Source organism: Dipodomys merriami, unplaced genomic scaffold, assembly GCF_024711535.1.
Source record: "Dipodomys merriami isolate MVZ:Mamm:240054 unplaced genomic scaffold, mDipMer1.0.p SCAF_153, whole genome shotgun sequence".
Taxonomy (NCBI): domain Eukaryota; kingdom Metazoa; phylum Chordata; class Mammalia; order Rodentia; family Heteromyidae; genus Dipodomys; species Dipodomys merriami.
The window spans coordinates 851,267-875,634 of NW_027202860.1; positions in this window are offsets into that span (position 1 = coordinate 851,267).

The window sequence follows — 24,368 nt, forward strand, 5'->3', positions numbered from 1 at the left end:
CACTTTGGCTTTTTGCTGGTTCATTAGATAAGAGTCTTCTAGACTTTTCTGCCCAGGCTGGCTTTGAATTGCAGTTCTCAAATAGTCTCCTGAGTAGCTAGGATTACAGGCATGAACTTGGATTTGGTTTTAGATCTTAAGATTTCACAATTAGCAGAAATAGAATCAGGATGCTTAAATCAGGAACAAGTCTAATATTGTGCTGTGATGTTGAAATGTATCTCTTCTTAGACTCAGTAGAGTTCAACTGGTAGATTGGAAGAGTTGGAAGGGACCTGGGACCTCTTGGTATCAAATAATATGATAATTCATCACTTCTTTTTTTTTTTTTGGCGGTCATGGGGCTTGAACTCTGGGCCTGGGCGTTGTCCCTCAGCTCTTCAGCTCAAGGCGAGCGCTCTACCACTTGAGCTACAACGCCACTTCCGGTTTTCTGGTGGTTTATTTGAGATAGGAGTCTCACGGTCTCTCCTGCCCGGGCTGGCTTTGAACCGCGATCCTCAGATCTCAGCCTCCTGAGTAGCTAGGATTACAGGCGTGAGCCACCAGCACCCGGCAATTCATCACTTCTTAAAATTATGTCTGTTTTTAAAATTTCCTGTCATGCTAAATCATTATCTGTGTACTGTAGAGTCATGTCTTAAACATACATCCACTTCTTATTCTTTATATGTTAACATCCTTTTGATCAAACCCACATTCTCTCTAGGGAACTTGGACTTTTGACTCTATATAACTCCCAACCTTTGGAAAGTGGTTTCTGGCTTCTGCTTCTTCTTCTCCTTCAACGCCATGGTTTGGTCCCCTTTGGCTTTTGACTTTAAGTGCCCTACTTGTAATCCACTCAGGCTGGGAGAGAACTGAGAAATCGGAAGTATTTTATGTTCCAGGCTGGAGGCCTTACGAGGTGATGACAGTGTTCTATAGGGATATCTCTTCTGTTTTTCCCATTGCCATTGTTGGAGTATCTGCCGTGGAGAGCTTAACAGGGCCAGAGAGCGAATGCAACTGTCTTTGAGATAAAGCTGGGAATGTGACGATAGTGTGAATCAGCATAGCTCAAGGAGGGAGGGGGCTGAAAAGCAGATGGGGCAAGAGAGAGGAAGTCCAAATTCTACACATGTGCTCACAGAAGGGAAAGTGGATACCACCATAGAAGAAAATAAACCTCTATGCTGATTCCTTTATGGGACATATTATAGAATTAATTTGAGTAGCCGTTAATGGAAACACTAGCAATGTGTAAAACGCAAACACTTTGTTGAATAGGAGTGAGTGAAGATCACTTTGGAGTAGATCAAATCAGTCATTGGCCCTGGTCTTTGGTAGATTTTTTATTCAAGCCTTCCTCAATGCCTGCTTTCTGTTAGAGAGATCTCTACTTTAAAAATATAACAGAATATGCTTATTTTTCCATTGAAAAGATAATAGCATCCAGCTATTCAGGAGGCAGTGGTGAAGGGTTTTGAGTGTGAGGACAGTTCAAACCAAGGTAGAGAGACCTTGTCTCAAAAACATAACACAAGGTGGGTGTTGGTGGCTCATACTTGTAATCCTAGCTCAGGAGGTTGAGATCTGAGAATCATGGTTCAAAGCCAGCCCAGGCAGCAAAGACTGGACACTCTGATCTCCAGTTAACCACCATAAAATCAGAATTTGAGTTATGGCTGAAAGTAGTAGAGTAACTAGCCTTGAGCAAAAGAGCTCAGAGATAGCATTCAGTCCCTGAGTTCAAGCTAGATCTCCCCCCCCTCACCCCCCACACACCCAGAGATACACATACATACATACACAGAGGCACATACACACACACACACACACACACACACACACACACACACATAACACAAAAGGGCTAAAGTATAGCCCTTTTACCTACAATGTGTAAGGTCCATAGGTTCAATTCAAAAAAGTAACATGGAATATCATGAAATATCCTTTTTGTAAACATCATTCCTTCTTTAAACCTTGTTTTATTTATTTTCTTAGTTTTGAAGAGGAACTTCAATCTTCATTTATAGGAAACTTCTCTCAATAAATCTCATAAATGTACTTGGCTCTTTCATTTTCTTTCTCTATTTCTCAAAAGATCATTTTGTTTATGTAGGCCAGAGTCAGATGATAGATATGGTGGTGTACCTGAATTCCCATTATATAGTTAGAGAGAATTCTCCTTATATGCATGTTGACTGCATCATATACTCTGTGGTCCTTAAGAAGTAAACTTTAATGATAATCAGTAAGCATATTGGATTGAAAACTACTTACCTTAATGATCATTAAGTATGAATTGTTCTTGATTTCCACAACAAAGATATTTCAGGGTTCCCTTAAATGGATCTTAAATTCTTTGAAGGATGGTAAAATACTTAATGCATCTTAATAAATATTTTTCTGTCAGAGAATTCATTCACAGAAGAATAAATCTGCTTTGTGTTAGGAAGGTGGGGATGAAGCATGGAATTCTCTTGTTTTCCAGGAGGTAATACTTATAATTCTGAGATTATACATTTGTATCCTTTTTTTTTCCAGAATAAGACAGCATTAAGTCTTACACGTCAGGACTCAGCATAGTGTGAATATATTGGAGACAAATTTCTTAACATGTGTGAATTAATAGACCCACCAGAACTCAGATTGGTCTAGGAATGCTGGTTTGGTTTCTATTCAGTCTCCATAGTCATTGGTGGAATTTCCACTGAGTAACTTCCCATGCTCTGTTTCTTCTCAGCGGACCTGGATCTCTCTATGATAGCTTTACAGGCCTAGGCTTAACATAGAAACTACAAGACTGTGTGTGCTTCAAGCGATTTCCATGTTTCACAACCTGGAGACTCATAGAAACTTAAATTTGGAAATATCATCTGGTCCCATGTGGTTTGCAAGGGGTACAGTTCAGGTCAATACATATTTCATGGGAAAAAAGTGTTCTGAGGTCAAACAGGTTTGAGAAAACCCTGGGTAAACCTGCTTTAGGTTGAAATTCAGTCATGAAGGTTGCTAAGGTGCCTAGTGAATCTTTCAGATAGTCTTTAAACAGGCAACTATCCCCAAATGTTTTTTGACCATATGATATTTAGAAGGAAATGTTCATAGTCTTTTCTATGTGTCTAGTGACTTATGAAATCAACTTTGGGAAGTGGTGCAATGATACCACGATCTCTGCTACTGATCAAGAAACTCACACTGTGCTGGGCTTAGTGACTTGCTGAAGGGCTTGAACTCCACTCAGAGATACGGACCAGGACTCCCTGCTGAATATTCTTTCCATCACATGTGGGATTCTTTTATATTCCTTTCCTTATTTTCTGTCTCCGCGTCCATGACTTCTATTTATTAATGGGTAGCTCGTTGCTCTTTACAATCTTTTGGAATAGTGAAGGTTGATCTGCCTAGTTTCTTTTTTAAAAATGTTTAATATAGGGCTGGGAAGGTGGCTCAGCAGTAGAGTGCATGCCTTGCAAGCATGAGGCCCTGGGTTCAATTCCTCATAAACAGAAAAAGCTGGAAGTTGCGCTTTGGCTCCAGTGGTAGAGCGCTAGCCTTGAGCTGAAGAGCTGAGGGACAGCGCCCAGGCCCAGAGTTCAGGCCCCATGACCAGCAAAAAAAAAAAAAGTTTAATATATAGTTTTATTGTAAAAATACTGTACAGAGGGGTTACAGTTACATGAGTAGGATAATGAGTACATTTCCTATAGAGCATTGTTACCCCCTCCTTTGCTTTTCCCCTACCATCCCTTCCCTCCCCACCTCCCCAACTCCTCCGGCCCCCTCCCCCCCATTGTAAAGTTTGTTTTCAACACAGTGTCCTGTACATCTCATCGTCACAATGGGTCAACCTGCATCCCCATTTAAGCATTCCGCGATACCCCTCCCTTCCCCAAATTACAAAAATGTATATACAAGATTCTGCCTAGTTTCTTAATGTTCTGGTTTCCTCTAACACTCTCAAGCTGAGTGCTTCAGCTATCTATGGTCAATGTATGTCTTGGAAGACATTTTGCCTTTGTCCTGCTTCTACTTAATTACAAATACTATGATACCAAAACAGCTGAGCAGACAATCATTTTTCAGTGATTTACTAAAAGCATTACTTTAGTTAATTTACTCAGCTGATGAAATATTTTTGTGATATTTTATAAGATGAAGTATGTAATAAGTTGAAATTTTGTCTGCTGCTACCCTCTGCAGTTATCTTAGCTATTTCCATTCCAACGTTCAATAAGATTAAGGTAAAAAGTAGCACTTATGTAAACTGATCTATAAATTATTTTAATCACACCAGTTGATTAACAAATAAAATTAAATTTTCTTTCATGGTGAAATGATGAAAAGTAATCCTGTCTTTATCAGGCATTGCCTTTCCAACCCCTAAGTAAAACTAAACTCTAGTTCTTCAAACCCACAATTACAAAATGAAACGAGGAAAAAGATTTTCGTAGAGCCAGGCTTTTTACGTAATCCTTTACTTCCTGTTCATTGGCTCGTCCCAACAAGAGACATATTTAGTTGCTAATTCTTTTTCTTTTCATTTTTCAGTGTGATATTTATGATTACAAAACCTTGTTTAAAGCATTATGGCTAAAAATGTAGTCAAATGTATTGGAATTCTTAAGGAACTTTAATAAGCTATCAAAAAAACAGTGAAGATTTATTTAATGTCTCCCTTCCAGGAGGATATATTGTTGGTTCAGCTGCAACTTCTTAACTTCATCATATTTTATATACTTTGGCCATCATAGATTGCCACAAGGCCTTTTGCATGGTGTGATTTAAAATGTGTTCTGATTAAGTATACAGGAGTGGTCCTATTCCCCAATGGAGGAAGGGGAGAAACATCATAAATATACATTGTTTAAGTGTAAATTCTACTTCACACTCATAGGTTATATTGTACTTGCATGTTTTATGCTCTGCTGGTACTTAAAAAAAATCATTTCATTTAGGGGGCACTTCCAGGGATCTAACCAAGAGTCAGGCGGCAGGGAACTACTTAGAATTCTTTTCCTAGAATTTATAATGAGGAATAGAAGAAGACTACTAGAAGAAGGAAATCTATAGAGAAAATTTCTCCTGTTGAATATGTATCACAATTTTTAGTCACTGGAATATATATATGAAATTCCAGCTCAGATATAGTATATACAAATACATATTTATATGTTTACATATTTATTTATATAAAATATAAGTATATATTTATTTATATAAAATATATAAATATAATTCCAGCTCATATATATATATATATATATATATTTATATAATTCCTTATACCAAGTCTTCCAAATTTACTTGGTAAAATTCCAACTTGGTTACTTGCTGGACTCCTTCTGTTCCTCAGGAGATGGGTACCAGAATCTGGGATGCTATATAAAGTCAAGAAGAGGAGAAAAGACTTCTTATTGATAAGCTTTCATGTACTTCAACATCTTCTTTTTTTTTTTTTTGGTCCAGTTGTGGGACCTGAACTCTGGGCCTGGGTGCTGTCCCTCAGCTCTTCAGCTCAAGGCTAGCACTCTACACTTGAGCCACAGCGCCACTTCCGGCTTTTTTCTTTTTGCTTATGTGGTGCTGAGGAATTGAACCCAGGGCCTCAGGCATGCAAGGCAAGTGCTCTACCACGGAGCCACCTTCCCAGCCCCAACTTCAACATCTTGACTATCAAAATACTGAGCATCCTTGATAGTCACTATTCTCTAATTCTGTGCTGAGTATGGACTCAGAGATTTCTGTGAGCTAGGGATCCATTGAGTCTAGCAGTCTTCCCTAGAAATCCAGCTCAGGATGCCCTGGAGAGGCCTTGCTTTATCTTCAAGTATGATCTCAAAGGATGGAAGGGCCCATATGACTCCAGGCCCTTGAACACCTCTTCACTTTTCTCCTAGTCCTGAAAGCCTGATTCTTGGTTTGAAAAGGACTTCTGTTTCCTAAACTCTGGGCAAACAGAACATCTCCATAATTAGGACATTTACCACCCAGTCTGCAAAAAAACAAAACAAAACAAAAACCAAAACAAAAAAAAACAACCAAAAACAAAACCAAAAACCAAAAACCAAACCCAACAACAAAACTCACTGAATTAGGAAGTCCAAAATGTATGTCTACATAAATATTGGGAAAATAATATTTATAGTTTAAAAAGTTATCCTTTTTCATAGCTTTGTATTGGGTGGGTAGAGATGCTAAGGCCTTGAGGAAAAGGTGGTAATAGTTACCTAAACTGGGAAACTGAGATGTTATACTGCTGTCCATGGGCTAGATACCACTGTGTACCTAGAAGAACAGACCAAAGCAGTTCGAAGGTTATGGGTTAAAGATGACCCTCCCAAGAACCTCCCCCCAACTTCTGCAGTGGTAGGGAATGATAAGGACAATGAAATAAAGATCTTTTTTCGTGTTATTGTTGGCTATAGTTGCTTTGTAAGTACCATCATCCCATCACTGAAGAGGCCAAAGCTCCTTTGGCCTCTGGATGATATTGAAGTCCCATCCAAAGACCTAAGTCTAAAATACAAGATGTTCTTGGATATGTTTTTCAGTTATCACAAAGATCATATGTATGTATGTGTACATATGTACATGTATAACCATTTATACTGCAAAACACCCAATGCAAAATGTGCAAATGATTTTATTAAGAGAAATCAGTACTGTATATATTGTCACATCTCTTCAGGTTAAAGTGATCTATAAATTGAAATCAGGTTAGGTTTTGTGGCTAAATAATTACAAAATCTTTTTGTGCTCAAGGATTTTGCACTTGCATTTTGGAATCATTTTCTTCTTCTCGTGGCTCTGGGTCTTAAGCGAGAGTTCAAAGTGTACTGTGGTAGAACTCAAGACCTTGTTGCTTACTACGACAGGCACTCAACCACTTGAACCATGCCTCCCAAAAGTTGTTTGCACTAGCCTAAGAAGAAAGATTGACACATTCTCGGTATATAATTTGCCCCATTTTTTGGTGGTATGGAGTTATGACGATCATCTTTGTATGTAGTAGCATAGAAGCTGTCACAGTAAAGAAGAAATTTTTGGTTTTCTATCAGTTAACTGTTATTGTCAAGTTTTCACACAAGCGAGAAACTTCAGTGTATGTGTTCAACAATGACGGATCATTGATAGAAGTCAAAGACTGACCTGAGGTCTGGGCCACAGTCCAGGAAAGTAGCCTGTGCTTTTTGGAGTTCCCATTTGGTGGAGAGTGGGGGTGGGGAGGGAAATCAAAGCACAAGGACGCACGATGTGGCAAACACTAAGTGAGAGGGAAGTAAAAGTTGCTTTGAGGACACACAAAGAGAAGCCAACCCGGGGGTTAGAGCGAGGGTGATTTGTGTGAATGGAAGAGGAGACGGCCCTGACCTGTGTCTTGAGTGATAGCCAAGCCTTGCTTGTGAATGAAGGCAAAGGAGACAGGCGTGGGAGCTGGGAGGCGGTTCCAGACAGAGCCACATGTGAAAGGCAGGGTTGGAGAAGTTTGGGACTGAGAGAATGTAAGCTTCTAGTGGCCATGGGAGACAGAGGGCTGGGTGCCAGATTATGAAGGACGACTTGTCTGAGGATGAGGGCTCTGTGCATCAGTGGATCATCAATGAAGGGCTTTCTGCAGCCCAAACAGGGTGATGGGAACATGTGTTCACGAGCTACCACGGAGAACTCATCTGGTTTGATTAAAGATCCATTATTCAGGCCAGAAACAAGAGATTAGGCATTGCTCTCTTGTAAGCATCGAGGATGCAGAACCTGGGACACACATGGAAGATGCAGTTTGAGGACCACACTTGGAGAATCAGCTGTTGGCAGCAGCCCAACTTCTGCCACCAATCCTTTTCCAGGGGAGAAGGGAAGGCATTAGAAGCACAGCTTCTGACAGATGAATCTTCTGGGTAACTAGGATCTGATGGCTGTGGAGGCTTTCTTGGGACCAGGAAAGAGGCTGTGATGGAAAGGGGTTGGCAGTCAATGCCCAGAAAGTTTAAGAGCACAGATGTGTGGGAAGTCCATAGAGTAAGTAAAGAGAGCTGCAGCCAGAGCAGGTTCTGGGCTCTTTCTCCCTTCTCTATCCTTCCCCCTCTCTCTTTGGGCTGTTGCTGTGTTACTTCCAGTTCTTAGAGCTGATGAATTATGGCTGGCAGTTGTTTCCAAGTGCAGTTACATTCTTCTTTAATTAGATGGGTTCTTAATATTAGAGCACAGACCTGCTCACAGGACATTTGGCACCAGGGCAGGTATAAATCCCTCAGCAAACTCCCCACACACCATTCCTAGGATGTAACACATACTTTGCCACCACCCAGACATTGTCCTCTGGCTATAAGTACCTCCTCCCCCCTCCCTGCACACCATCCCTGAAGGACACAGACTTCTGTGGTGTGTTTTTTTTTTTTTGCCAGTCTCATTGACAGTTTTATGGGTCCAGAAGAAAGTGAAAAATAATTTTGCCTCCCTCTTACAGGAGGATACAAAAAATTGTGGAGAAAAACATCCCATGTCTTTTTTGTTTTTATGCAGCCAAATGGGTATGCAGAGATTTCCTGAGATAAAGAAGGACCTAGCTAACATTTTAATATCTGTGATTATAGTCAGTAAATCTAAACAAATACTCTCCTTGCCATACTCAGAAACACTTGAAAACTTAAGCTGAATGAAATGATGACATGGTGGGGGACAGTATTTCTGATCTATGTAGGACACATTTTGCAGTCATACTGATTGAAATCGTTTCTCTCTAACCTTTTTTTTGTGATACTGAAGATGGTGCTACTATAGAAAAGCTTTCCAATTTGTGTGTGTGTGTGTGTGTGTGTGTGTGTGTGTGTGTGTGTGTGTTGCATGCCAGTACTGGGGCTTGAACTCAGGACCTGAGTGCTGTATATTAGTTTTTTTCCCCTCAAGGCTAGCACTCTGCCACTTGAGCCATAGCACCTTTAGTTTTTTTGGTGGGTTGATTGGAAATAAGAGTCTCACAGATTTTCTTGCCCAGGCTGGCTTTGAACCAGAATTCTCGGATCAAAGCCTCCTGAGTAGCTAGGCTTACAGGTGTGAGTGTCTGGGACCTGCCTTCACTGCTTTCTGATCACAGCTGTTTCTGTTTTGATCCCAGCACTGACATGTCTGTCTCCACTGTGCCATTGACTTGTCCTATTGCTCTGCATTGTAACCTCATTTCCCCATCTCCCACATTACATGACAGAGCAGAAAGTTTGCTCATGTCAGTGTTCTCTGCAACATTCTCAAAAATTTCTTCATCTCTCTTAGCCTTTCCCTGATGCTATGACAAAAGGCCATAGATGGGGTGGCTTAGATGCCACAAACTTTTCTTTCTTATAGTTTTCTAGGCTGGGATGTCCAATATTAAAGAATGGATAGATCAGTGTCTGGTGAGAGCCTGTTTCCCATAGATGGCCTCTTTTCTTTGTGCCCTCTCATGGTAGAAGGGGCATGACAACGTTTTGGTCTACTTTTTTAAAGGGCACCCTTTGTCCTCATGATCTAGCCACCTCCCAAAGGTCTTAGATCTTCATACTATCCTCTTGAGAGTTAGGATTTTAATGTATGTATTTTGGAGGTACACACACATTCATAGCCCAGCACCATGTTACTCAGAATGCAGGCCAATACTTTCACATGGGAAGGGGTGATAGTGGTCCCAGGATCTTTCTCCCTTTCTGCCTTGTTATTTTTGTGTCTTCTTTTCCTACTTCTACTCTCCCTTATCACACTGCTCCAGCCTCATGGATCCCTCGTTGTTCCTTACAGTACCATGGCCTTGTAACCTACCGTTTATGTTGCTTTCTTATTGGGCTGACTATAATCACTGGCTGATTTAATCTCCTCAAGAAAATGAGCTTTCTGCAGGTGGTGATTATTTTGTTTGCTGGTAATACCTGAAACGGAACAAAAGAAATATTGGTTGAATGGACTAGTGAAAAAGCACTTTGTTTACCATGTTATAAAGTGCGATTATGCTACCTTTCAAGTCCTCACAAGAGTGCAGCAGAATTGTCATTGTTGTCATTGTTTTTACAGAGGGTTTAAAGAAGTTGTCAAAGATCAAGCAGGCAATAGGTGGCTAAGGTATTAGTGCATGGAGATGCCCTCTTAAGAACAAACGAGTTGGGATCTTTGGGTTACACCTCAAATCTCAGGCACCTGTGAGGCTGATCATCCTGAACTACACAGTGGGACTCTGATATTGAAAAAAAAACAAAGCAAAACAAAAACAATAAATAAACAAACCAAACCAAATGGTGCCCTAGCTCGGTGGTAGGTGTGCTTTGGACCACCCTCTTACAAAACCAGTGTTCCTACTTCCTCATGGTCTAATGAATATCTGAGGATATACCAGCATGTATTCTTGGAGGGTTCCATTTTGGTGGCAGACTTTGAGTCCTGGAGGCTTATTAAGGGTTGGCTTGGATGGTCAAACACACAATTGGGAAATGACCATGGTTTCATTCTTTTCTAGCGGAAAATGTTTCTTGAAATCATTAGCTAACTTCCTTATAATGAAATTCCCAAGAATGCTCTTACAGACTTTTCATTTCCTCAAACACTCTACATGCTTTCCTGAGAATAAGGGAGCGGGAGCCTGAGCTCCCCCCGGAGGATCTTACAAGATGACTTTCTCTGTATATTGCTTCTCAGGGCTCTGTAGACAAGTCTCTTGGGCATGCCTCGGTTTCCTTTGGAAGCAGGAAACACTCATTTCTTGGAGTAATAAATCTGCATGTGATATTAAAATTAGCTCATTTGGGATTGGCTGGAGGTGCCGACTCACAGCACCTTTTAGCTGAGTGCTTGGGTTGCCATGAGTATCTAACTCGGGATGAGGCAGTTGCAATAGCATTACAGGTCTCTCTGTTGATGCAAGAATGATGTCTCAGGTGAGCTCATTGAGTTGTGAGTCACTGTTTGAGAACAAGCCAGGGAAAAGCATACCGCCTCTGTCTCCTGACCCTTGGCTTCAGGGATGTGCTGGACCAGACATATAGTCAGAGAACCAGGAAGCCACTGAGCCAGTCTGGGTGTCTAATAGAAAATGCAGGGACCAGGCATTGCCTTTGGTATAGGGATCCATTGAATGTTCTTCAAGTACACTCGTGAAAATTGTCAGATGGGTGAATGCAAGGGGACAGTGATAGGCTTTGGGTTCACATATGCATTTATTCATTTGTAAATATGCCTCGTTTTTGATTCTGCTTCAGTTCTAGGTTAGCTTTGATACTTTCAGCAGTTTGCTTGGCTAACATGACTTCCGGCTGTCTCATGCATTAAATAAACACACAAAGTCTTCCTTTGCCTAGGTTTTATAAAGATAGAATGAAATGAGCTTGCACCTGTGCGTATTTGAGGAGTGAATGAGGCATAGCCTTATTGGAGGGCATGGCCACATGATAGGTTGCTTCATAAAGTGGAGAAACAATAACAATGGTCATAAAATGGAGAAACAAAAACAATAGTCTCTACCTCTGGTAGATTGATGATGAAGATTTTATGTAAGCTTATATAATCCGCCACATGGAAGGAACTTAAAATGGTGTAAGGTTCAGTATAGTGTCACATTAGATGAATGTACATTAGTTCTTACACTAATAGTGCCTTTTTCATCCTTAGTTTTTTATTTGTTTATGAGCTGGTACTGAGGCTTGAACTCAGGACCTGTGTGCTGTTCCTAAGCTTTTTGGCTCCAGGCTAGTGCTCTACCACTTGAGCCACAGCTCCAAAACCTTCTTGCTTTTGGTGATAAGAGTCTCATGGACTTTCCTGCTTTGTCTGGCTTTGGATTACAATCCTCAGATCCCAGCCTTCTGAGTAGCTAGGATTATAGGTGAGAGCCACCAGCATCTGGCTCATCCTGAGTTTCTTCACCTGTAAAATGGTGTTAGTAATAGTATAGGATTGTTGAAGAGAGTACAGGAACCTACATCTGCACAGCTTATGAACAAGTAACAGGAGCCCAGTATGCCATGCATGATCCCATCTATATGCTCTGGTATGCTTTCTGGTTTGACTTTCCTTCTCCTGTTATATTAAAGAAAATGTATAATGCGTTTAAAGACATTTGTACTTAGGGATAGAATGGTAGTGCTGTCCCACACTCAAGACCAACTGGGTTGAGTCGTCACTGTGTAATGAGTGAGATTCTTCAAAGAAATCCTCACTTGTTTTTAGCTCAGTTGTGAATAAAATCAATTCTTTTCCTCCCTACTGTCAGTGGCCTATTAGCCCACTTGGGAGTCAAACAACTTGACTCCAAGCTTTCTACAGGTTATTCCAACCTTTCTGTGGCTTCATAGTCTCACCTACACAGTGGAAGTTATGAGGCAGCTACAACATACCTTATAGAATTGTCAATAAAATGAAGCCTCAAATTGACTAGTGGTATCAGAATATGAAGCAATTGCTCAGCAAAAACAGTATGTCCTGCTTTCCCATTTAGTAGAATTATCAGGTTTTCTTCCTGGTATATACATGCATACATTGCTTGATTTTTTTTCTTTTTCCAAATTATTGTTGCTATCATTGACTATTGATCATTATAAAAAGTCCATATTTGTTTTAAGGAGATATGCATCTATCTCAGATTCCACCTTACCCCAGGGGAGAGATTAACCCATCACTCCGTTAATCTGCCCATGGTGGTTGGAGTAGGGGCAGAGGTTTCCCTTCTTGGATCCCAGGTGTAATTCTGTATGGAAATAAGCCCGATGCACATCTCAGGGTATAAACACTTAAAAAAATCTACTTGGGGTGTTTGGGGGGAAGGGAAAGTGGGAGAAAAATTAGGGAGGGGGTAACAAGTTCAGCAAGAAATGTACTCACTACCTTACACATATAACTGTAACTACTCTGTACATCACCAGGGGCTCATGCCCTTGATTTTAGCTACTCAGGAGACTGAGATCTGGGGATAGGAGTTCAAAGTCTGTGAGACTCTTATCTCCAATAAACTACTCAGAAAAAGCTGGAAGTGGTGGTGTGGCTCAAGTGGTAGAGCCCTAGCCTTGACCAAAGGAAGCTCAGGGATAGTACTCTGGTCCTGAGTTCATGCCCAGGGCTGGCACAAAAAACAAAAACAAAAACAAAAAACATCCTGCTTTCTGAATGTATGGGACAACTTGATTTTTTTTTCATTTTGATAATTTTTTTATTTTAAAATTTAACTTTTTTTATTTGTATCTACTGATTTTACAAGGGGATTTTACTGTGGTATGCCAATAAGAATTTGTTGTTGATTGATCATATTATCCCTCTAGTACTTTATCCGCTCTTTGTTTGCCCTTTCAAGCATTTCTCAACAGCTTTCAAAGGGCTGCCTTCTGCCATGTTCACACATTAAATTTCTTTTTTAAACAGATACATAAAACCATTAAATTATACAGATTTATGAGGTGCCACATGATGATTTCACACTGTGAAATCAGGGTAAACATATTTATCTCCTCAAACATTTATCATTTCTTTATGGTCAAAACATTCAAAATCCTTCCTTTTAAGCTTCTTGAAATACAGGTCACATTTTTGTTATCTCTAGTTGCATGTTAAAGAAAGGGAAGGTTTAGATTTCAGACTGTTCTTTGTGTTTTCTCTTGAAACTTCAGAAACAACCTACCAACTTCATGAAGTAAAACCAAATTACTTTTTACTGAGATGATTCCATGAAAACAGGATCTAAAAAGCCCATGTGAGGGGGTTCTTTTAATTTTGTCAAAGTTAGATATGGGGCGGGAAGAGGATTGAGGAAGGAGTCATGAAAAAAAGAGCCCAAAATATGAACATCTGAACTTTGCAATGGATCCACAAGGAAGAGAACATGCTTTTGGCCTTGAACACAGGATCTGGGTACTGTCCCTGGGCCTTTTAGCTCAAGGCAAACACTCTACCACTTGAGCCACAGCTCTATTTGCAGCTTTTTTTTTTTTTTTTGTCGGCCGTGGGGCTTGAACTCTGGGCCTGGGCGCTGTCCCTCAGCTCTTCAGCTCAAGGCGAGCGCTCTACCACTTGAGCTACAGCACCACTTCCGGTTTTCTGGTGGTTTATTGGAGATAGGAGTTTCACGGTCTCTCCTGCCCGGGCTGGCTTTGAACCGCAATCCTCAGATCTCAGCCTCCTGAGTAGCTAGGATTACAGGCGTGAGCCACCAGCGCCCGGCTTTGCAGCTTTTTAATGATAAATTGCACGTAACAATCTCACAGACTTTCCCGATCCTGAGATCTCAGCTTCCTGAGTAGCTGGGATTATAGGTGTGAGCCACCAGCACCTAGTTCTCCCTTTACTTTATATGCTGTGTTTGTGTTTGTTGGCCCGAGACCAGCTCTACCACTTAACCTTTCCTTGCCCCACAACAGAGAGCTTTTTATTATTATTTTTTTCATGCAATATGCACCCTCCACTTGTCTGTAAAATCTTGGATCCTCTCAGGGAAAGTCGTGAGGTAGGCCAGCGGTGAAGTGTGAGGGAGCTATGTACACACAGAGCCCAGCTGAAAATGACTTTAGCACAAAGTTTATTTAATACATCCTCCAAATTGTATTTCGAAGCCTCTGTTAACAAGAAAGCACTCTCTCTCTCTTTTCTTTCTTTCTTTCTTTTTTTTTTTTTTGAGTAGCGGGAGTGTTTTATAAATGGAATTTGCAGACCGGCAATGCTCCCATTAATTTTCCCTGTCTACAATTACTATCATTACATTCTTAAAGCACTTTTAAAATAAACTGCGCCATGATGTAATGTGCACACTCCAGGCTCCAAGGAGCAGGACAACCGGGCAGAGCATCTGGACCCTGGACTTCTATCTTCTAGAGAACATCTTGATGGCTATAATTACTGTCATGTTATGGGAACTAAAAAAAAAAAAGGCGCCAGAGTTCCAAATAAAACATAAAATGGCTTTGATATAATAAATGTTACTATCATTGTTTAAAAATGTTGTGACCCATCTGCCATAGTTTCTGAGAAAGATATTTTCCAGCACTTGATATTTCCACCCCCCTTCTTTCTCTCCTATTCTATTACTGCAGATAAGGGTGAAGAAAATCTTTAGGACAGACTTGTTTTAAATCAACGTAACACAATGCCAACATTGTCTCTTTTCAAGATGAACTTTCCAATTAAATTTGGCATGAGCTTTAGCAGAACTCTAAACAACTTTGCTCCAGAGACACCAAATCCACCCGATTAGGGAGAATTAATAATTCAAATGTTATGGTGGTGGTTAATTGCACTCATTAGGATAAGACAGGAGCTGAAGCATTTTCATGTAGGACACACCTACATCCATTGCACTCCTGACCAAGGCTTTCAGAAGAATTTGGGCCACTCCAAAAGAGTAAGAACTACCCTAAATAAACATTTGGTGTAGAGGTAGTCATCTCATGAAGGGCCTATAATGAATTTGGACCCAGGCATTGGACCAATTTCTCTATAAAGTGATGAAGAAGAATCATGGAAGTGTACTGGAAGAAGTCATTCATTCGTGCATGGACCCATGGTGAGATAAACTCAGCTTCCCAAGGCAGTTTTCTAATGCAAAATGCTTTCAACTTTGTAAGATCTAAGTTTCTGTTTCACCTATTTTATATTATTATTATTATTATTATTATTATTAGTGACTTCAAGGAAGATGATGCATGTTAATCAGGCAATTGGTTAGTTTTGACAATACCACGTCCACAGAGCCCCAGTTGGTGCAATTGGTACTGTTGCTAATTTTTCTCTGCTGGATTGATGATAACATCTTTTCATTGAGGATGGGCCTTCTGATGCAAGAGTTGGGACTGCACCAGAAAAAAGTGCATTTGATCTGATCTGGATTTCACCATATTCAGCTGGTAATCTTTTTGTGTGTGTTACATCAACTATCTTTTCTTGTTCTCTGGGAGAGTGACTTCTCTTTATTTCCCTTGGTGTCATGTTTCCCTTTTCAAAACAATAATTGTTCCTATCTTTTCCTTCTGGGTGAGAGGCAGATTAGAATATTAAGGGGAACAATGATTTCAATGGCCTTACCCTTGGCAATCAGCATTGGCCAGCTACTTAGACACAGCTGTGAGGAAACCGGGTGGACAATGAAGATGACTCCTGCAAACCAACCTGCCTCTGGAAAAGCCAATACAAACAGAAACCACTGACAATGGATATATGAGGCCTTGTCTGGGTAGACTAGAGTGCATTATTGATGTCCATTATTCCAAGCCCTTTATCCTGAAGATCTTCTATTCAAAAGACAATTTCTAAGTCCTTTCATAAATTGACATCTTGATTTGAACCATTTCATACAACTACTTAAAAAACAATAAAAAAGATGTTAAACTTAGTGCATTCTACCTTAATGTGATGTTTGAGAAAAATTTATAGGTTTTGTTTAAAGGGATTTAAGGTCAATTGATGGAGGACAATTTGTGTATTAACTGGAAGCCCAAGTCAGGGTTTAATTTTGTTTTGGTGAGACACACTTAAAAATGTTCAGTTTTCACTTTGTCTCAAAATACACACCTCTGAAAAGTAGTTCTATTCTTGTACCTCCAAGACGATCCTTTCTTGCTCAATATGGCTCTTATGTGCTGGATACTCAGTAGAGACTAAATTGATGGCTGCAATATTCCAAAGAACAGTTGCATAAGTGGTCTTTCAATTGAGCCTTCCCATTGAAACAATATTATGCTATTTCAGCATTAAGTAGTACTTCAGGAAAGGACTTCAGTAACACGACTGAGTGTTCAATCTACTTTCTGTTTGTTGAAGCGTTTATGGCTCTTACTCAAGACAAGAGAAATAACAAGGAAAGAAATGGCTCTGAATATAGAACATTTTATTACACAAATAAAAAGGAGAGTCTATCTGTTAGCTCTTGCCAACTTTTGAAATATGGATTCCATTTGTCTTTATTACAGTCTATTCCCATTGTGCCTTCCCCCCTATTTATTAATTTTTGAATGTTACTATTAAACAGAGATGTGCCTACTGGAAATAGTCAAAGCTATTTCAAGAAATCTAACGAATGAGAGAAATAAATTAAAGCGTCTTTTTTATTATTCTGTCAATAAATTAGAAGGCATCCAGTTATTGTAGCTTATAATCCCCCCTTTAAAAAAAGCAGTATCCATTATCACAATAAAATGTTCTGTCAGATCTATAATAATCATGATGACTCATAGATATGTGATTCTTCTTATTAAGAAAAAAGACAGGAAATCCAATATAAATGAGCTGTTTTCCTCAGTAGTACAATAAAACTTGGATACTGGAATATGAGTTTTTGATTATATCATCCACTGATAATCTCTGTGTTCATTTCCTCCCAGGGACAAGCCAGTCTCCATTCTCAGTGCACCAGGCCCCGCATTTGGCCACTAATATTTTAGCAATCCTACTCCCTTGGCTGGGGAAGAGGCCTCCCAGTTATAGCCACCACAGTATAGTATATTTTAGGGGCTGTAAATTTTCACCGTCAGATTTGAGCCAGGGGTGTTAAGCTTGAGAAGATACACATCTGCTTCCTACTCAAATGGTCTTTTGTTGTGCTTCTTGGTAGAGGGAGAGCTGTAACACCACAAGAATAAATCCCAGCGAGGGCAGGGATGAATTATAGCATTTCAGGAAGAAATGCTCATAACTACAAATAGCACACCAGCTTCAATTCTATTCTTAAATTCTGCGTTTCTTTTCAGAGTTCTGCGATAATATTTTATTGCTCTTTAATGGTCAGGGTGAGTCACCATTAAATTTCCAAAGTGAAAAATTATTTTGTAACCTGAGTCATAACCCCTGGAAATATGTCTGTTTTCTGAGTTTGGATTTCCTAATGTCAGGTTTTCCTAAATAGGATCATATGAACACAAGGCCAGAAAACAAAAGAAATGTTGAAGCAATTACTTGGGAAGAGTACCTATAAACCATTCCAATATATCTAATGTGAATGATGATTAAATAATAACAAGATTAATCAAAGAACTGTGCTATATATATATAAATGTAAATATTTATATGTATAAATAAACAAATACAACTATTTATTTATGCCCCCTTTAATGCCTCAGTTTCCAGATGGTTTTTGGTTCAAACTCTGTAACTTTCTTTTAGAACTGTCAATACACTTGTCCAAATAGACAAAATTATAAGTCATGGTTGGATTTCCCAACCAGCTCACAGAATATACTTGACCATAAAGTTGATCACCATGCTTTTTGCAGAACTATGAATTTATTTTTTTATATATGTATTGAGTGCTTACTTGGTTGGAATAATCTAGAGATATCATGGATCCTTGATGGTAAGAACACTGCGGCTGAATTCAATAGTAGTTGTTCATCCTTTAATCCATGCTTTCTGGCAACATGGAATGTGAGTACATAGACAAGAAGCTGAAAGTGGCAGGGGTTAGACAGGGCTCTCGGAGGGTACCTGAGCAGATGCTGTTTTGCTAGGTGCAAAGGATGGAGTCAAGGAAAGGGGATAAAAGAGGAGGGTTGCTTTGGGAAGGGGGTGGGACATCAGTAGAGTCTTACAAAGTCTCAGCCCATGTTTTTTTTAAAATTGTGAATACTGTACAGAGGGGTTACAATTACATGGGCAAGATAATGAGTACATTTCTTATCAAGCATTGTAGCTTCCTCCTTTGTTTCCCCTTCCCATCCCTTCCCATCCTCCCCCCCAACCCAATCTTCCCCCTACCTCCCCCCCCCCACACCAAAGTTGTAAAGTTTGTTTTCGACATTACATATCTTAGGGTTCATTTCCCTAACATCAACTTATTTGACCTTTACTGTTTGACTCAGACATATACTAGATATTGCAAATAAGGGAACCCATGGGACCTATGTTTCTTTGGGCCTGGCTTACTTCACTTAATACAATTTTTTCCACGCCTTTCCATTTCCTAACAAATGAGGCAATGCCATTCTTTCTGATGGGGGCATAGAATTCCATTGTGTATATATACCATATATATCTTAGCTATAGTAAATAATGCTGCAATAAACATAGTCGTGCTAGTAGCTTTAGTGTGGTCTTGTTTGTAAACATTTGGGTAAATGCCCAAAAGTGGGATTGCTGGGTCATAGGGGAGCTCTATGTGGAGTCTTTTGTGGAACCTCCATACTGCTTTCCAAAGTGGTTGAACAAGTTTACACTTCCACCAACAATGCAGTAAGCTTCCCTTCTGTCCACATCCCTTCCAGCATCTGTTGTTATTAGAGTTCTTGCTTTTAGCCATTCTAATTGGAGTGAGGTGGTATCTCAATGTTGTTTTGATTTGCATTTCTTTTATGGCTAGGGAGGTTGAGCTTTTAGTCTATTGGCCATCCTTTCCTCTTCAGAGAAGTTTCTCTTTAAGTCTTTAGCCCACTTATTTATTGGGCAGTTTTTTCATTGAAGATTTGTTGTTGGGGGAATAATTTTTTGAGTTCCAGGTATATTTTAGATGTGAGACCCTTGTCTGTTGTATGACTAGTGAAGATCTTCTCCCAATCCGTGGGCTTTCTATTGATCTTGCTAGCTATGTCCTTTGCCATGCAGAAGCTCTGCAACTTCATGCAATCCCATTTGTCCAACCTTTCTTTGATTTGTTGTGTTTCCTGGTCTCTATTAAGAAAATTTCGGCCTGCGCCAAGGAGACCTAGCGTTTCTCCTATTCCATCCTGTAATGTTTTCAGATGTCTGCTTTGACTCCGAGGTCTTTGATCCATTTGGAGTTGATTCTGGTGCAGGGTGATATAGAAGGATCTAGCTTTAGTTTTCTACAAGTAGTTAACCAATTTTGCCAGCACCATTTGCTGAAGAAGCTGTCTTTCTTCCATTCTATTTTTTTTAGCTCCCTTATCCAAGATTAGATGGCTATAGGTCTATAGGTTCCTTTCTGGGTTTTCAATTCTACTCCATTGGTCCTGAGGTCTGTTCTTGTGCCAGTATCAAGCTGTTTTGATTACTATAGCTTTGTGGTAGAGTTTGAAATTTGGTATTGATATTCCTCCAGCAGTGTTCTTTCCGTTGAGGAGCGTTTTTGCTATTCGAGGTCTTTTACTGTTTCATATGAATTTTTGGATTGCCTGTTCTATTTCCTTGAAGAATGAGGTTGGAATTTTGATAAGTATCACATTGAATTTGTAGATAGCCTTGGGAAGTATTGCCATTTTCACGATGTTGATCTTTCCAATCCAGGAGCATGGGAGTTTTTGCTACTTTCTAAGTTCTGTTTTGATTTCCTTTTTCAAGTTTTTAAAGTTTTCATCATAGAGGTCTTTTACTTCTTTGGTTAAGTTAATTCCTAGGTATTTTAATTTTTGTGGGGTTATTAAGAATGGAGTTGCTTTCCTAATTTCAGCCACGCTTTTCTCATTGTTGGCATACAGAAAAGCCATTGATTTTTGAGGGTTAATTTTATACCCTGCTACTTTGCCAAAGTTTTGAATCAGCTTCATTAATTTGGGAGTGGAGTCTATGGGATTCTTTAAATACAAGATCATGTCATCTGCAAAGAGGGAGAGTTTTACTTCTTCTTTCCCTATTTGAATCCCCTTTATGTTTGCATCTTGACTTATTGCGTAGCTAGGCATTCTAATACTAGATTGAAGAGAAGTGGAGAGAGTGGACATCCTTGTCTTGTTCCTGAGTTAAGAGGAAATGGCTTTAGTTTTTCACCATTAAGTATAATGCCGGCTGTAAGTTTGTCATATACAGCCTTTATTGTATTGAGGAATGTTCCATGGATTCCTAATTTTTCCAGAACCTTCATTATAAAGGGGTGTTGGATCTTGTCAAATGCTTTTTCTGCATCTATTGAGATAATCATGTGGTTCTTATCCTTGCTCCTGTTGATGTGATGAATTATATTAATTGATTTGCGTATATTGAACCAGTTTTGCATCCCTGAAATGAATCCTGTTTGATCGTGGTGTATGATTTGTTGGATGAATTGTTGAAGTCGATTGGCCAAAATTTTGTTGAGAAGTTTTGCATCAATGTTCATCAAAGAAATGGGTCTATAGTTCTCTTTCTTTGATGAGTCTCTGCCTGGTTTTGGGATGAGGGTTATGATGGCTTCATAGAATGTGTTCGGTAGTGAGCTTTCTCTTTCAATCTCATTGAAGAGTTGGAGGAGTATTGGTGTGAGCTCTGCTTTGAAGGCCTTGTAGAATTCTGCTGTAAAACCATCTAGTCCTGGACTTTTCTTAGATGGGAGTTCTCTTATTGCTGTTTCTATTTCAATGCTTGATATGGGCCTGTTAAGATGGTTTAACTCATGGTCATCTTGGTTTAGTTTTAGCATGTCAATATTTGCTAGGAAAAGGTCCATTTCTGCCAAGTTCTCAAACTTATTAGCATAAAGTTTTGAGAAGTATCCCCTAATAATGTTCTGAATCTTGGTTGTTTCTGTGGTGATATTTCCATTCTCATCTCTGAGTTTATTTATTTCGGTGTGTTCTCATCTTTTTCTGATAAGATTTGTTAAGGGTCTGTCAATTTTGTTAATTTTTTCGAAGAACCAATTCTTTGTTTTGTTGATTCTTTCTATAATTTTTTTTGGATTCTAATTCATTTAATTCTGATTTAATTTTAATTATTTCTTTCCATCTACTGGATTGGGGTTTATCTTGCTGCTCTTTTTCAAGGAGGTTCAGATGTCTCAGTAAATTGTTGGTTTCAGATCTCTCCAATTTGTTGATGTAGGAACTCAGAGCTATCAACTTGCACCTGAGTACTGCCTTGCTGTGTCCCAGAGGAACAGCGCATGTTTTTTATGTCAGTGGGGGCTAGACAAAAAAGGCATGGCAAATGTGGGCACATATGTCCCATGTTAGACAGGGAGTGGATGCAATTATAGTTGCATTTTAAAATTTCACTTGGTTTACGGTGTTAATTCTAGATGTGAGAAGTCACCAGTAAAGGATTGGGAAGAAAGCCTAGAGTTATCTCAGGAAATAGGAAAGAGGCACTACAGCAGGAAAGGAGAAGAGGGGATAAATTAGTGATAGTCAAATGGCAAGTTTTATAACATATGAAGACAGACTGGATTTGGTAATGATAGAAAATAAGAGACAAATGGAAAAGCTGATGTTGTTCAAAAAATAAGGATTAGAGGCACGAACTTGGGGGTGGGTGAAAGCTCAGATATGTTCTTGGGTTTTACTCTGTTCAAAAGGTTGGTGATCAGATCTTGGGGTTCATTCACTTAGCATCATCTTATATGGACATATGTACATGGATTTTGAGCTTTTCTGTGCATCTATAAGATTATCCTAGACCTATACTAATTATTGCAAATAAGGGAAACCTTGGGACCTAAATTTCTTTGGGACTGGGTCACTTCACTTAATATGATTTTCCCCCAAGTTTTTCCATGTCCTAACAAATAGGGTGGTGTCGTTCTGTCTGATGGAAGCATAGAATTCTATTGTATATATACCACATTCCCTTATCCACTCATGAGGTCTGTCTTTATCATTATTGTTTGAAATGTACTATGTGATTTTATTTTTTTTGTTCTTTCCTTTGTATGTTCTTTCCCTATGGCATATCCTCTGTTGTCACTGTACTTGGTTTTGGTACCCTCCTCTTGTATATACATTTGTCTAATCTGGGGAGGGGAAGGGGAATAACAACACAAGGACACAGGATAACGCATTGAAACAAGGATACCCACAGGACAGTATATTGGAAATGAACTTTACAGCTTTGGGAAGGGAGGGTAGGGAGGAGCATGGGAGGTGAGGGAGGGAAAGGATAGTGGACAGCAACAAGGGAAGGGGTAACATTGATCAACAAGTAATGTACCTTACTCATGTAATTGTAACCCCTCTGTATAGCACCTTTACAAAAAAAAAAAAAAAGGTTGGTGCTAGGGCTGACACTCAGGAGCAGTCCAGGAAGGAGATTTAGCAAGTGAATAGCAAGGTCCAAAGAATGGGTGACAATGGCTCAGTGGGGGTAGCCAGAGGTACAGAATACTAGTTGGAACAGAACAGTACCCCAAATTAAAACCACAGAAAATTTCCAAGAAGACAAGAGAGTGAATGGCACAGAGAGAGAGAGAGAGAGAGAGAGAGAGAGAGAGAGAGAGAGAGAGAGAGAGAGACAGAGACAGAGACAGAGACAGAGACAGAGACAGAGACAGAGAGACAGAGAGAGGCAAAGAGAGACAGAGAGATAAACACTGGATGTCATAGGATGGTATTTGGAAAGCTGAGGACATATTTATTTTGTTGATGAGCTTCAGCCCTGCTTCTGGTTTTCTGATGGTTAATTGGATATAAGAATCTCACGGACTTCCCTGCAGAAGCTGGCTTCAAACCCCGAGATCAGGCAGGCAGTGTCTTTATGGTAAGTAGCTCTGAGTGATGGTCAGGGCTACAGACATACATGATCAAAAAGCAGATTCTTATCAGGCACTTATTATTATTCAAAGAACCACATGAGGATAAGATTTGAACTGCTCAGCAAGGCATACAAATTGGCTCTTCCTTCCTTCATTGTTTTATTTCCCATCATGTCCCCCATCCCTCTTGCTCCTCCCTCCTCAGGCTATTCACTCTCCTATTTTCTCCAAATGCAAGGCTTGTGGTCTTGGATGCTCTCTGCTCATGTCCCGAACATTCTTCTTCAGTTGCATTGAATAACCCTTCTCCAGAACAGTGAGATCCTCTCACAGGGAAGTTTTTCCCCTCCTGGCTGCCTCAGTATTTTGCTTAGACCTTTATAAGTTAACTAGATTAAAGGTAGCATTTCTCCCCCTGCTGGACTGTGATGTTCAAGGACATTCTGGGTATATTGCTCATCATTCTGTTTTGACTTCTCAGGGCTTAAGAACAAACCCTGGCCAAACTTGGCTGGTCAGCTGTGAAAACTACTGGGCAGGTAAGATGCTGCTAAGCCTTACTGACCTGAAAGTACAGGAATGGAGAAGATCATGTTAGGCTTTTCTGGCAAGTCTGTTAAGGGAGGTGCCTGAATGCTGCAAAGTCACTCAGATTCCCAGTGCTGTGTGTTTGGTGATTCTGGGCAGCCAAGATGACTCATGACCCTTGATCTGAGCATCTGGAAGAGTCAGGTTTATTTTGGGAGAAACTCTGTGTCACCTTTCATAAAAAAAGAAGTACACACGAGGCCTTGGCAAGATTATTTTCATAAATCTGTTAAATCAATGAAGCTCTTTGGGGGATGTTTGCTCTTCCATAACCTCTCCTGATGAGTTTGGGAAGTATTTATTATGAGATGGAGCCTGCTCCAAAGCAAAGCTCAGAGAATTCTTTTTTTCCCTCTGAGCAATAGTTATGGTTAATGACAGTAATCTGCAAAGATGATTCAATGGCAGGAAGTGACACGGCTGTCTCTGGGTCCCAAACAAGAACTGAGTGGAAGGAGGGTACTGAAAT